Source organism: Solanum dulcamara, chromosome 1 (assembly GCF_947179165.1).
Source record: "Solanum dulcamara chromosome 1, daSolDulc1.2, whole genome shotgun sequence".
Classification (NCBI taxonomy): domain Eukaryota; kingdom Viridiplantae; phylum Streptophyta; class Magnoliopsida; order Solanales; family Solanaceae; genus Solanum; species Solanum dulcamara.
Genome location: NC_077237.1, coordinates 27,611,583 through 27,628,438, shown reverse-complemented (window position 1 = coordinate 27,628,438; position 16,856 = coordinate 27,611,583). Strand labels below are relative to the sequence as shown.

Below are 16,856 nucleotides of genomic sequence, written 5' to 3'. Positions count from 1 at the left end.
AGTCATATCAAGTGTCCTCTAAATGCCATTATGGGCTATCTCAAAAGTAATCTTGGGGACCCTATACATGTATTAATATAGGTCCAAATCATTTATGAAATCAAAAACACTTAGTCTCATATAGTCTTTAAGACTTGGAGCCTGTACAATTGGTACCTCTTTAACATATAGAAGTTTCAGGGAAATAGTTCAACTACTATCAGAGTTCGATATTCAAAAGTAAATAGGAGATGTTAAGAATGGAGTTACTCTGGAGCTTACATCATATTTAACTTATAACTAAGACATGCCAGAAAAGAAAGAGAGTAAACTCTATATAGTCTGTACTTTCCTTCAGGTGGTCATCATGTATATGTCTCGTACCCGGCCCATCCTAGGGCTCGGTGAAAAACTATGGAATCATAATCTCATTTTCATACCAAGTACATATCAAGAGAAAGGAAAGATAGTTTCCCATACACTATTCTTTAGCATGTAGAAGCCTTAACAGGCAATGCTCAATTCTTGTAGGGGTGTCAACACCTAACTGTAGTTAGGGATTATGAGGCATACCTGGAGTTCTGGGAATGGAATTATTCCCACATTCCACATACAATTCACTTAAGTCTAAGACTTGCCAAAAAGAAAGAAAGATAGCTACACGTACTTATACCAAAACATGCCAAGAGAAAGCTTTTCATACCTCTTGTGAGTTACTCCTTATCCCGTTTGCCTCGTCACCTTTTGAACATATTCAACATAAAAGTAATACGAATATCAACCACTCTTAACTTTCCAGCATCTTAGGTTGTACCTTAGTATTCACGAAATCTATTTCCTTGTTCGTCTCCTCGGCTAGTTCTTTAATTGGTTAAGGCGTTAGCGAAAATTGGGCAGCATCTCCCCTATAATGCGCCCTATCAAAATTTCCAATTAGATCCCTAAATACTACAGAAAACCAACAACAACAATCTATAACATACATTTAAGCAATTAACACGAACAATATACAACATAACCTCCAAATGACTCGCTCGAAATTATAATATCAAAATGGGGTTTCTAGTTTCCATTTTGTAAAACCTTTACTCGTACAAAGTGGGGGGTCATGAGGATGCAACCAGAAGCTCCACAAACTCATTTAGAACATATTTATACCCTGTAACACGCACCACACAACCAAAAGCATCCTCCACACACACGACGCCTCATTTCGACTACAATTTAATTACGACGACTTCAATTTCGATTGTTTCTACCGTCGAGCATTTACACAATTTTTTTAAACTTACAGCATATTAATAGGTGTGTAATAAAACCTATAATAACACTATAAATTCCAAATTTAAAGGAGAAGCTTTACCTTACCCGAAATTGGCCAAAACTAGACTAAATTGTGCCTCGGAACATTTTCTAGCGTGACTTGAACGCCGTGGCTGCTTGCTGTCCGATTTTTGCTGCACCAAGCCATGATTTCATACTACTAATACCTCCATAACATCGTGGTATATGCTAGATAATTACTTTACGGAACAAAATCGGGACTTACCTTATTTTTTCCTCCAAGCCGTCACTATTTTCTCTCAACTTTAGGGTTTGCTTTCTTTTGTTTGCTGCTGCAGTTATGTGAGTATAAACTGAAGATAAGTCATGATATACATGTATATTTGTGGTCCTAGGAGGTGAAATGTGTCAGCCCATAAGGGGGACACATGTCCAGCCCCTATTAGCTCATCGTATCTATGCAAGCAAGGAGAGGCTGCCACGTGGCAGTGGGGCCCACCTCCCCCAAGAAGGTGGGTCACCTACTTGACCCAAAGAAGGTGAACCACCTGCTTGCTTGAGGTGCTGCCACGTGTCACTCCTCCATTGGCTGCCACATGTCATCTTTTTCCCTTCCTCGCGGGTTCGTAATCTCATCCTTTTTTAAGAGCCTATGTAATCCATGCTACGCAAGCTTGGTACGTACTCCAATAGCTTAAGTATGTAGGACTTCCAAGTTAGTAGCTTACGTAGGTAAATTGAGTCCAACGACTCATTACTTAGCCTCCAATTCCTTCCGGATTCTTATGACTCCATTTCCAATCTTCTCTACTATGGGGTATCACATTCTCCCTTCCTTAGAGTCGTTTGATAGTGTCGTAGCATATCCGGCTCGCATGGTAATGTATAAGGAACTTATGAGATATTCCAATTTTAAAAGTGTGGGGTGTAACATCCTTCCCCCCTTTAGAACATTCGTCCTCGAATGTTAGACAAAACTTCGCTTAGCACCTTATACAAATTGTAGGGAGATTCTTTATTGTTTCCATAACACCTACTTCTATCCAAGTACTTAATATATGAATTTTAGGAGTTGGAGTTTCCTGCTGATGTTGGGAATAGGTGCGAATACCTGTGTTTCATGTTCTCTTCAGTTTCCTCGGTCATTCTCTTTCTGGTTTTGGTTTTTCCACCGTATCTTGACGGAAGGCATGTTTTTAGTCTACAATCTTCCAGTTTGCCGGTCTAAGATGGCAATAGGTTTTTTTCTCACAGGATTCTATCTCCTGGACATCATCTATGGAATATACCCCGGGTGACTCGTCAGTACCCTTGCGAAGCATTCCTATCTGATGGACTGGGCGCATAGTTTCCGAATAAGGTGGTATGCTCAACTTACCAACCATGTTGCCCACCTTATGAGCAACGTGATACAGTCTAATATATTTTGGGTTAAGTTCTTTTTTCTAGGTGACTCAGTTATGAACATCCAATCATCCATTTGAACTCTGAATGTCGATGTCGATTATTTGTAGATCATTTCTGCCGACTCTGGGTTGTTAGTCAATAGTTTGCTTAATCCTGTTTGGCCTACCAGTTTAGTCATTTCCCCAATAGGGGGACTTATACACTATGCCTTACAACATCTTGTAGGGGGTCATCTGGATACTGGAATGGTAGCCCTTCTCGTAGGCAAACTCAATAAGTAGTGGACGATCGTCTCAGTTACTCTTAAAGTCAACCATATAAGACCGCAATATATCTTCTAATATCTGATAGTATGCTCAGTCTGTTCAGCAGCTCGAGGGACAAACTGGGGTACTAAGATCTACCTGTGTTCACGATCTCTTCTTGGATTGATGCCAAATATTAATCATTTTTGAAGTCCTTCTATCTAAGATATTAGCTGGGGAAACTTTACGGAACCTTACTATCTCCATGTTCTATAACTCCACCTAATTTCAGCTGCATAGGTGCTCTTGATTAGAAGCAAATGGGCTGATACCTTAGCCTACTCACAATAACCCATATAGCACCCTACTCTTACAAAGTATAAAATAGGTTCATAATGACGTTGATAATTTGGGAACCGTTAGCCTCGTATAGTCCTTCTCGACTCTTTTCAGAACTTTAACTAGCATTCGATCTTTTGGGTCCTTCTTCCCCTATTTTTTTCCCAATCCTTAGGGTTGGCTACCAAATAATGTTGCAGTTCCCCTCATATAATGGCTCTTATAGTCGTTCTATGCTTTATCTAACATGATCGGGTATAATTCTGAAGGAATTTTGGCATAGAAGCTCGCCATCCTGTAGTAACCAGCTAGTTCTGCCAGTTTCAATTAGACCCTTTCACAATTTCCCTTAGCCCCGCTTATAATCCTCTAGACACATTATCTTGTGTTATTGTTTACCTTTATAAGAATATGAGAGGGTACAAGAAGTATCCTAGAGCTATCTCGTTAGTTCTCATGTTTTACCTTGCCTTTTTCTCCCTTATACTACACTCGATGTTGGGGTAGATCTTTGGTCCAATCGTGGCTATGTTTTACTTCACCCGTAGTACTAATTCCATCTTGGTAGTTTGGCTTAACCTATCTTCGCATCTCTCGGTAGTTAATTGCAACTTGGGCTCCTTCGCCTGGGATAATAGCTGTAGGGACTCTATATGGTCCTACCACTCCTTTACCCTACAATTTTACACCTTCTCGGCTGAGTAGGTAGCCTTTTATCAAAGGAGAAGGGTCTAATATCGTTAAACCACAAGTAACATTCCCTCTAGAGTCATCTGGCGCTGGAGTGTGAAGTGAGTCTTGTAGTCCTGGTCATATTGTGGAATTTTTGACCTTGGGTATTACTTCCTGTCATCCATGAATTACATCAGCTGGTACCGTTACCTTTGGGTTTTGCTTTTTCGCCCTCAGAGTTGGCTGCCAAGTGGTGTCGAAATTCCCTTGCCCACTGGCCCATATAGTCCTTCTGTGGGTTTTCTCTCATTAACTAGTACTATGTTGAAGAGCTGTGGCATTTGAGTGCGTCGTCAGTTAGTAGTTAGATAATCCTTCTTGTCTTTCTTAAATCCTTTTTACAATACCCTCAACGTAACGTATAGTAATCCAGGAACATAATCTTATGTCGTTTCTCTGCTGCTAGTTTCGATTCTTCCATCTCGTGTGATCATACCAGCACTAATGCATTAAGTTCCATCAGAATTTTGATGTTAAGCGTGCTGGGGCGAGAGTAATACTGGGATGGGTGACCTCTCTGGGAAGTCTTCGTGTCGCGTTTCATTGTAATCCTTGCCATAATGTGCAGGGCACTCAACTCAGCTACAGCTTTACCTCAGCGTTGTCTCGCGAGTCTTTATTTTTGCCATGTCCTTTCCTCTATTATCTTGCAACCAGTATCGGCATAGACCTTTAGCTCCACTATGACCATGTCCCCCTCTTTTTTTGGTCATTTTGATTTAACTTCTCCTATTGTATTACCCTCTTTCTGTACGCACCCATTCATTAGGGTGGGCTATTGAGTAGCGCTAAAGTTAGTTCATATAGTGACCTTTGGAGCCACTTGGAGTTTTGGCTATTATTAGTTGGCATAACTTTAAAGGAATTTGACATATAAGCTCTCCTATCCTCTATTCACTTTGTGTTCTCCTCATTTTCTACCACATGAGGCTTTCTATTCCTTTTTCTTTGGTTATTCATCTATCGCAACATCATTTGCGACTAACTCTATAACCAACATTTTGGCTTTTGGTCTAGCATGCTGTCATTATCCTTCGTAATGTCTCTTAAGTTGGTCGATATCCTTTCATGGTTACACTCTTTTGTTTTTATACGCAACCGCCTTCTAGTGTTATATTGTTCAGGGTCTCGTCACAAACTTCTTAACGCTACCTTAAGTAGCATTCTGGCTTCCATCCAATTATTGGTAGCTTCCAGACATTTCTAACTTGGTTCAACAAGATATCTTATTGAAGTTTAGACGTCTATCTCAAATATATTGCCATATCAATTGCCTCCTCCTACTTTTGCCATTTTCTCATTAACTTCCCCCCTTTAGAGGGTACTCGTACTTTCATCTGCTTGTACCTTGCTCTATGTCTCTTTGTCCAGTCTCAATTTTGCCCAATCTCTTCCTCCAATCTACTTGGTACTGCATCATGTCTCCGTCTATCTGCATATTTTATAATCGGACTATCCGTGTACGGAGCCTTGGCTAAATTATGAAGCGACGAGAACCTTTCCATATTTAATGTGATGTCTTGACTACTAATCGGTACTTGAATAATGTGACCTAAGGAACAACTCATCCAAGGCCACCTTCTACTTTTCCTTTTCCCAGAATTACTTCGCACCTGTAGTCGTTCGAACTCCAATTAGGCAGTACTAGTATTCCGACGATAACTATTTAAGGTTTTCTTAAAGTAGTAGCTTTATCCCAACCTATATCCTTTGCTTCTTGGGGCGAATAGAAGTTGCGCCATTTGTTCCTTAAGTTTTCCATCCTCGTTCCTTAAGGGTTCCACTATTTCTGGGGCGACGTTGTGTACACGCGTCATTTTTTTGTATCTTAAGCCCCATGCTCTTACTGCGTTCTCAATGTAAGCCTTTAACTTAGTCAACACGTACTAAGTGCATCTTACTAGTGGTTCCACTTTATCCCTGCATACTCGTATCACACTGTTCAATTCATACTTACATATCCCCTTTTTAATTCGTATTCATGTTCAGTTCCTGACATCTCTTTGAGGTGCTTTTGTTAGAAGTTCTTTTCCCAATTAGTCGGAGGAGAACTATAAACTGTTATTGTAAACCATTTTTCAATAATTATTAGAAAAAACCAGAACCTCTTAAACATCACAGTACTTCCCTTTTAATACTTTCCTGACCTGGTCTCCTTCCAAGTTTATCCTCAAGTTATGAACTACTCGTCTAATTTACGATAGGAATTGAGGGCTTGGGACTTTCAAAAAGAGTGAAGCTCAATTACTAGACACCTTACCCTTCAACCTGAGCTTTTTTTTTCCTACAACATAATTATGGTTGGAGATACTACGATCTGAACAATACTGCTTAGACAGACTTTTGTTTCTTCAAAATAAATTTCCCCAAGTAAAGAGGGTGTACCTTATCGACGACATGAAGATTATCTCTTACAGCTTTAATTTAGCATCCTATAGGTACCCGGTATCAATTTCCAAGATATGTTATAAACTATGTTTTATTCCCTTCTTCTTGTATTGGGAAAAGTTTGACAGAGTTTTCTCTACACTTCTTACTATCCCAAAACTTGCACGCAGAAAATACCAACAATGCCTCACAGGGCCAAGCACAGGGCTTTCAATGTCATCTCATATCGCAGCCACACAGGGCTTTCAACGTCAACAATAATATAAAAATACTGGACTTACCTCATATGTCCAACTTTAAACTGCATCTGTTGCACTTTCTGTCTGCTTTCCTTTCAAGTTTCAACTTTATATTTCAATAGTACTTCAATACCTTACCCGACGGATAACTTCCGTGGCTTTACTTTACTTACCTGCATGCTTTGTAACTTTCCATGTCTTCAATTACTTCCTTCTATTGGTGTCGTCCTTCTGTTAAGATCCAAGGTTAGTATAAGGAATTTTCCTATGACTCGGAGCTAAAGCATGATCTCAGATGTGAAAGAAAGGTAACATCCTAAATGTCCTGTAGCTTCCTGTTTATGGATGTGGCACGCAACACATCGATAATCAAGACTCTACTAGATACGGTCTGCAGACAATCTAAGGACGAACTGCTCTGATACCACTTCTGTCACCACTCAACCCCGTAGGCCGTGACTGGGGTCCGACCTGGACCCCTCGTATACCTAGCTATCAACTGTAGTCAAAATGAATTATAAATAAAACAATATCATGTAACAGATCCCCACTGGGAGATAACATTTTCATAAACCTGTAGCCCTTTTCGTGTGTATCACAACATGACAGGGCACGCAAGCCGATAAGGCTGCCATAACATAATAACATATATTATGTAGACCTAGCTGAATCAAACTGATATACACAACCCACATATACATATCTGCATACCTCTAAAAATATTAACAATAACATATGGAGGGACAGGGCCCGCACCGTACCCCTGAATAGACACAATAATTTTACACATTAATGGTCCGTATAAATAAGTAGGCTTCGATACAATGGAGCCTCTTCCAACTGAGGTGAATGGAATTCTAAGCTGACGGACTCCAAAAACCTGTACCTGTACCTGCGGGCATGAAATACAGCCTCCCAAAGAAAGGAGGGTCAGTACGACAAATGTACTGAGTATGTAAAACATAACATAATGCCATTGGAAGCATATCTGAAGTAGAGAAGCAGGGGCTAAAATATCCAAATTGGAAACCTATACCTGTACTCTGTGAATCATGAAAGCATACATGCTCAATTTATACAATATAGCCCGCCCTTTCAGGGATTCAGGGAATCACATCTGTAGGACCATCATAGGCCCGGTGCCATCACCACCTTATTACAATACATCATATATATATATATATATATATATACATACGTACCCGACCCTCTAGTGAGGGGCTTGGTGGACAATGTAGTGAGTTGTGTACGATAATGTACCCAGCCCGGGACTCGGTGAAAGAAGGGTTACAGTATACACAATTAGAGCAGTGAGTAACTATATGCAATTTAAATCATTATCAGAGACTCGACAAAATAAGAAAGTTAACCTTTTATTTGAGGACCCGAGTAACGGTGTAGTTATCTCGAGTGTCCTCTAAATGCCATTATGGGCTGCCTCAAAAGTAATCTCGAGGACCCTAGACATGTAGTAACATAGGGCCAAATCATTTATGAAATCAAAAACACTTAATCTCGTATAGTCTTTAAGACTTGGAGCCTGTACATTTGGTACCTCTTTAACATATAGAAGTTTCCAAGGAAATAGTTCAACTACTATCAGAGTTCGGTATTCAGAGGTAAATAGGAGATGTTAAGAATGGAGTTACTCTGGAGCTTACATCATATTTAAGTTACAACTAAGACATGCCAGGAAAGAGAGTAAACTCTATATAGTCTGTACTTTCCTTCAGGTGGTCATTATGTATATGTCTCATACCTGGCCCATCCTAGGGCTCGGTGAAAAACTATGGAATCATAATCTCATTTTCATACCAAGTACATATCAAGAGAAAGGAAAGATAGTTTCCCATACACTATTCTTTAGCATGTAGAAGCCTTAACAGGCAATGCTCAATTCTTGTAGGGGTGTCAACACCTAACTGTAGTTAGGGATTATGAGGCGTACCTGGAGTTATGGGAATGGAATTATCTCCACATTCCACATACAATTCACTTAAGTCTAAGACTTGCCAAAAGGAAAGAAAGATAGCTGCACGTACTTATACCAAAACATGCCAAGAGAAAGCTTTACATACCTCTTGTGAGTTACTCCTTATCCCGTTCGTCTCATCGTCCTTTGAACCTATTCAACATGAAATTAATACGAATATCAACCACTCTTAACTTTCCAGCATCTTAGGTTGTACCTTAGTATTCACAAAATCTATTTCCTTGTTCGTCTCCTCGGTTAGTTGTTTAATTGGTTAAGGCGTTAGCGAAAATTGGGCAGCATCTCTCCTATAATGCGCCCTATCCAAAGTTCCAATTAGATCCCTAAATACTACAGCTAACCAATAATAACAATCTACAACATACGTTTAAGCAATTCACATGAACAATATACATCATAACCTCCAAACGACTCGCTCAAAATTATGATATCAAAATGGGGTTTCTAGTTTCCATTTTGTAAAACCTTTACCCGTACGAAGTGGGGGGTTGTGTGGATGAAACCAGAAGCTCCCCCACATTATTTAGAACATATTTATACCCTGTAACACGCACCACACAACCAAAAGCATCCTCCACACACACGACGCCTCATTTCGACTACAATTTAATTACGACGACTTCAATTTCGATTGTTTCTACCGTCGAGCATTTACACAATTTTTTTAAACTTACAGAATATTAATAGGTGTGTAATAAAACCTATAATAACACTATAAATTCCAAATTTAAAGGAGAAGCCTCACCTTACCCGAAATTGGCCAAAACTAGCCAAAATTGTGCATCGGAACTTTTTCTAGCGCGACTTGAACGCCGTGGCTGCTTGCTGTCCGATTTTTGCTGCAAAAAGCCATGATTTTATACTAATAATACCTCCATATCATCTTGGTATACACTAGATAATTACTTTATGGAACGAAATTGGGACTTACCTTATTTTTTCCTCCAAGCCGTCACTATTTTCTCTCAACTATAGGGTTTGCTTTCTTTTGTTTGCTGCTGCAGTTTTGTGAGAATAAATTGAAGATAAGTCCTGATATACATGTATATTGGTGGTCCTAGGAGGTGACACATGTCATCCCCTAAGGGGGACACGTGTCCATCCCCTATTAGGCCGCCGTATCTATGCAAGCAAGGAGAGGCTACCATGTGGCTGTGGGGACCACCTCCCCCAAGCAGGTGGGTCACCTACTTGACCCCAAGAAGGTGATCCACCTACTTGCTTGAGGTGCTGCCACATGTCACTCCTCCATTGGCTGCCACGTGTCATCTTTTTCCCTTCCTCGCGGGTTCGTAATCTCATCCTTTTTTAAGAGCCTATGTAATCCATGCTACGCAAGCTTGGTACATACTCCAATAGATTAAGTATGTAGGACTTCCAAGTTAGTAGCTTACGTAGGTAAATCGAGTCCAACGACTCATTACTTAGCCTCCAATTTCTTCCGGATTCTTATGACTCCATTTCCAATCTTCTCTACTATGGGGTATCACATTGTCCCTTCCTTAGAGTCATTTGATAGTGTTGTAGCGTATCCAGATCGCATGATAATGTCTAAGGAACTTATGAGACATTCCGAGTTTAAAAGTGTGGGGTGTAACATTATGATCATGAATTACGATTATGTATGAGATATGAATTCTATGCAAGTTATGAAGAATGGTGACTTAGTGCCTATGTTGTTGACCTATGAACCTAAAGACATGAATTATGCAAGTATGATATTGTAATTTTGAAAGGATTATACTCACATTGCAAGTACGATATGAAAATAAGCTATTTTATGAATTATAAATTTTATGAACAAGTTAATGATATATGCTAAGTCTGATTACTATGTTATGTATTTCGTGAGATTTATCTTATTAATGAGCGGACTTTGAGGTGGGTTCCCTACCAAAATCCTTAGTAGCAGCCTCTAGTCCCTTAAACTACGTGCCACCATAGGGTACCTTCATGTCTTAGCTAGTGGATCTACATATAGCGTATGTACATGACTCATCTAGTAGGGTAAAGTCTATCTTGGCAAGTAGATTCCCCTTTCTTCCATTGTATGGGGAGACATCGGGAGTCCATGTTATATCTCACATAATCTTATTGTCGGTTATGGTTCTATCCTACATATGTATATGTTCCTTATGATCTTTATGTTTTTAACCATGTCTTTCAAATTCTTTGATCATTAAGGTTTCTTCATGACTTTACTTATTCTCCCTTATCATGTACATTGATTGATCATTGCATCTTATGATTTATATTGCTTGTCATGCCCTCATACTTAGTACAATCAAATGTACTATCAAATATTGTTGCCTACATTGTCTCATAATATAGGGGTTGAGGATAATTTACCCACATGTGGCTAGTATAGCTTTCATCTGGTGAAATTTTTGGTGAGTCCTCATCCATCGAATCACGATCCTCCCATTCAAGAATAGGCTCATTTGGGAATGAATACTTGATTCAATGATTCCTACAATCTATGGAAGTATAAGATGCATGTAACCAATCTATCCCAAGGAATGACTTTATGCAAGATGGACATAGGACAACCCCTATAGACCGTTGTAGCCATAACCAACTCACCCACGGGGGTAGAGACCAAATATGGCTCTATTAATATTTCAGGAAATAAATCAAACCTATTAGCTAAGAATGGCGTAAAAAAAGACAAGTTTGCACTCGGTTCCAACAATGCATATAAGTAAAGATCTTTAACATACCAATAAAAACATTTGGTACTTCCTCAACCTTTTGCCTCCCGTGCAAGACATAGAAATGGTTGGTGCGTTGTCTACCTCCATGAGCTTGTGTGCCATGAGAAACTTGGCCTTGAGGCCTATTACCACCACCATCTCTACAATCCTTAGCATGATGACCCGATTTTCCACATTTGAAGCATGCATTTGAGCTGACCAAGCACTCCCCTTTGTAGGTCCTCTTACATGGGAGAAAAGCTAGGGCGCCAACATTATCTCTTGGGACCATTGGATTAGGACCCTTATCCTTGTTGAACTTGGGAGGAGTAGTATTAATGAAACCTTATCCCATAAACTATTGCCCACCTTGACCTTTGCCATTGCTACCATAACCATACCTTTGAGGGTTGGACCCTCCACTATCTACTCTAGCTTTCTTGAACCCTCTAGACCTCTCCCTCAACTTTTAATCTTTGATTTGTTTGGCATAATTCATTTATTAGGAGATGTCCATCTTCTTGACCAACATGTCCAGTTTACACTCCTTAGACACCAAGTTTGAGACGCCGAAAATACACTTATTCATCCTTGCCCTAGGATCGGAGACCATAAAGGGAGCATACTTGGAAAATTTTGTGAACTTGAGGGCATACTCCCTCACACTCATACTCCCTTGAAGGAGGTTGATGAACTCTTAAATTTTGACCTCCTTAAGATCCAATGAGAAGAAATAGTCTAGAAAGGAACTTTTGAACCCTTCCCATTCTATCGGTCCCCTTTCTTCATTCCTCTTAACAATCCATTGCTCATACCATACTCGAGCCATGCCTTTTAGTTGGTAAGTCATTAGTTTGACCTTTTTATTCAGTGGAACACCTATGATAGACACAATACGATACACCTCATCGATAAACTCTATAGGGTCCTCATCTAGGTTAAAACCATCGAACTTGGGCAGATTCATCCTTTGAAAATCCTAAATCTGAGAGGTCAGATTTTGCACTGGAGGAGGAGGGACACCTTGATGCCTTTGGTGGGCTACAACTTGAGCTAATAATGTGATGATATTATAGAACTCGGCATGAGTCACCCCTTCCTCATGGTGTAGGATATCCTAAATTGGAAGAGTTTGGTCCTCATTATCAATCCTTGCACTTGGAGGTGTCTTCCATGAGGCATTATCTAGAGAACATAAAATCAGTTGTTAGTACATCTCATTCTCTCAAAATTTTCTCTAAGGCACTCCTATTTTTTGGAAGAGCGCAGCTTCACGGTTCTTGCCATTAATGTAGATTGAATTATTGATTCTTGTTGGCAAGGGTAGAAGTTAGCGGTCATGACCCAACCCCAGAGGTCGTGATGGGTGCCCGAACTGGACACTCGCATGTACCCTTGCTAACTATAAGGAAACCTGTCTCCTATTTGAGTCATAGTGTGCCAACAGGCAATACAATATATATAAACCAACGAGGCTATCGTAACATATAGGCACAAATGTTCACACATACATATACAACCCACATACATGCCTACAAACCTCTAAGAGTAAAAAAACATAAACATAAGGCGGGACAAGGCCACCACCGTACCCTTGAACACACAAATATATACATTAATGGTCGGGACTAAAAGCTGGGCTCTGACACGATGGAGCTCTTCTTAAACCCACTCAGTGGAATCCTCAACTAGTGGATCCTCAAGTAGCGTGTCTGTACCTGCAGGCATGAAATGCATCCCCCTCGAAGAGAGAAGGGGTCAGTACGAAATATGTACTGAGTATGTAGGCATAAAACACCATAACGATATTATAGTTGGAACAAGGATGTAGGGGACAAGTATAACAATTAACCTATTACCGTGCCTGCATCTTATGTAGTAAAATCATTTTCATCATAATATCATATCATCATCTCTTTTCATCATATATATCACTTCATCATGACATCGTATATGGTATCATACCATCGTACACGGCATAACCTCATTGTATATATATATCATAACATATCTGGCCTATTATGGGGTTCGGTGTCAGAAATGAATCACTATATTTGCATATGTATGCCTACCTACAGTATTCGACCCTTTAGTGAGGGACTTGGTGAAGAGAGTAGGGTATATCTATAGTGTACCCGCATCGTATATATACATACCATACCTGACCCTCTAGTAAGGGACTCGGTGTTCATTCCTTATATCACCATATACCATACCCGACCTATTATGGGCCTCAGTGTCATAATCATCATATTTTATTTGGCCTGAAATACGGTGAATACTCGTATCATTATCACGTTGTTATAACATCATATCATTATATCACCATATATAGCATCCCCTCCTTGTACGTGGCATCATCCATCACGTCACGGTATTATATCGTGTCTGGCCTGAGACTCGATGAAAGAAGTAGTAAAGCTGCACATGATATTAGGCCTGGCCCCACATGGGACTCGGTGAAAGAAGGGTTATCGTATGCACGAGTAGAGTAGTGAAAAACCATATGCAACTAAATCATCTCCTGAGACTCAATGAAACAGTCAAGAGAACCATCACTTGAAGACCAGGAAAGTAATTCTCCGAGGTACCCTTTAGATGTTATTAGGGATTACATTAATTAGGGCCTTAGGAACTATAGGCGTGTACCAAGATAATGCCACACAGTTTATGCAATCAAATACATAACTTATGCAAACAGAAACATAGCTTATGCAATCAGAGATACAACTTATGCAATCAGAGACATTTATCTTCTTAGAGCCTTTCAGAATAGGAGCTTATATCTCTACTTACTATTCAACATATAGATGGCTCGAGAGTAGTAATTTAACTACTTTAGGACCCTTAGTATTCAGAAGTGACTACGAGTCACGAATTATATCCGGAACCTATAAATGGACTTACCTCTAAATTCATATCAGACATCATTTCACTTACCCTAAGCGATTTCAATGAAAGAAGGAGATAGGCCTTATATGTACTACTCTTCATCCTACAGAAGACTTGAAAGGTGATTAGTTGACTTGGTGCAGGAGTTCTAACATCCAGAAGTGAACAAGGGTCTTGACTCATACTTAGAGCTTTATGAAGGGAATGACTCCCAAGTTTCGTATATATATAACTTAAGGATAAGACATGCCAAAAGAAAAAAAGGGTAAGCTTCACACACCTTTTGTAGATTAACTGTAACCTAGCTCGCCTCGTTCTTTCCTTGACCTATTAACATAAGAGTAATACTAAGGTTAATAACCTTTCACTTTCCAATTTCCAACTCTACAATCAAGTACCCATAGGAATCGTTTCCTTATCCAATACCCTCGACTAGTTTGTTACTAGTTCCGAAGTTACCAAAAATTAGGCAGCATTTCCCCTATAACTTTAACATCCCTGAGATTTTAAATCGGCCACCGTATCAAAAACCATAACAACAACAACAATCATCAGCATTTATACAAGTAAATTACGTCAACATTACACAATACAAACTCCAAACAACTCGCCCGAAGCTACGATATCAAAATAGAGTTTTTAATCTTTATTTCGCAAAACCTTTAACAATACAAAATGGAGGATCATGTGGCTTCATCCAGAAGTACCCACACACCTTTTATAACACTTTCCACCCCTGAAACACGCCATCCAACCAGATGCAACTGCAGCACCACAATCGCAACACACTATTCGACTTTGATTTAACTACGACGACTTTAATTTAGTTTGTTACTAACGTCAACCATCCTTATGCAATTTTTCCACTACCAACCTTGTTTAATACATGTAATATACCAAATAAAAACATCATAAACTCCAATTTGAAAGGAAAAACCTTACCTTACCCAAAACTTGCCAAAACTCGCCTCGAAAGCTCTCCTAGCGCGACTAGAACTTTGGGGCTGTTTGCTAACATTTTGGTGCTTCTACAAACCATAAATTTTTATTTCTAACACCTTCATAACATAGTGTTATACCCTATATAATTAATTCACAGAATGAAATGGGAGAACTTACTTTTTTGGCTCCAAATCCGTGGCTCTCTTTCTCAAGTTTAAGGTTCCTCTTCTCTCTTTTTCTTTCTAGACTTTTCTTCTCTTTTCCTTTGCCTAGATATTTTTGTGGAAGAATGACTTTTTGTTTGGAGATAAGGATGAATTATAATATATATACATATATGCCACCTTATGGGGGGAGTAACACATGTCAACCCCTAAGTAGTGACACGTGTCAACCCCGTATTGGCCTAACGCACCATGCCTTCCAACCACGGGCTGCCACATGGCAGATGGGGTCCACCACCCTTGCTCTAGCTGCTGCCATATGGCACTCTCTCATGCTGCCACGTGGCACTTTCTTTTCCCCTTTGTAGGTTCGTAATTTTGTCTTACTTTACGAACCTATATAATCCTTGCTACGTAAGCTTGGTATACAGTCAAGTAGCTTAAGTATGTAAGATTTCTAAGTTGGTAGCTTACGTAAATAAGTCGAGTCCTATGACTCATTATTCGGTCTCCAACTTCTTCCGTATTCTTATATCTCTATTTCCAATCTTCTCTACTATGAGGTATCACATTCTCCTTTCCTTAGAGTTGTTTGATAGCGTTATAGATTACCCGGCTCACATGGTAAATCTTAAGAAGCTTAAGAGTTCTTAAGAAGGTTTAAGAAGCTTTAAGAAACTTTAGGAAACCTTAAGAAAATTAGGAGGCTTACGATCCTTTCAAGAACTTAAGAGCTTTTCAAAAGACTTAAGAATGTGTTCCAAAGTACAAAAGTACGGGGTGTAACATCAGCCTTGCTAGAAAGAAAGAACCTTAAGGTTTAGGTCTACCGAAATGGCCTCATCACCATCGGTGGAGCTCCCTAGGTCTCTAGAGAACAATATAAATATAACTCAACAAGCGTCATCTTCTAATCAAGCTAATAATACTTCGAATCTGCAAAAAGATACTGAAAATACAGTAGTAATTTCAAGTGAAGTTGGATTTATAATTAAAAATTCTTAAATACCTAATGGGAAACGAGACAAGGAAATCACTAGGGGTTACTCTCCAGGTCGTGATGTATCTGAAGGCACAATTTTGGCCAACTCAGTCGAAAGTATCATAGCTAGAGTGGAATATGATGGCAGCACCAGATCTCCAACCATCCAAATTGAATGATACAAGTGCCAAAATGATCCTCAGGAAACAAAGTACCTCTCAAGTACAAAGCGCCACTCCAAAACTTCACTACTGAATTCGAATATCAATTGGAACTCTGGAAAATATAGCAGTCAAGAACACATAAATACTTCAGAATATTTACACCAAAATAAATGGAAAACAAGTGGTCAATTACACTAGTAAATACAATCAAGAACTACAAGGCCAACACATATCTAAGGAAAATGCAAACCATTTCTATATGCAGAGAAAAGGGACATGTGCAGGTACCTCTAATTCCCCTAAATTGATGATGTATGATGTTACTGTGTTGAAATCCATTGGAGCTCATTTACAATCTCATGCAAAGGAGCAATATGGTACTGCTGTAGTTAATGCAATACAGGGTATACAAT

At 39.4% G+C, this 16,856-nt stretch overlaps 1 pseudogene; it reads left to right on the top strand.

The window, feature by feature from the left end:
• Positions 1-4,408: 4,408 nt before the first annotated feature.
• On the top strand, positions 4,409-4,528 carry LOC129904994 (5S ribosomal RNA; annotated as a pseudogene).
• Positions 4,529-16,856: the final 12,328 nt, after the last annotated feature.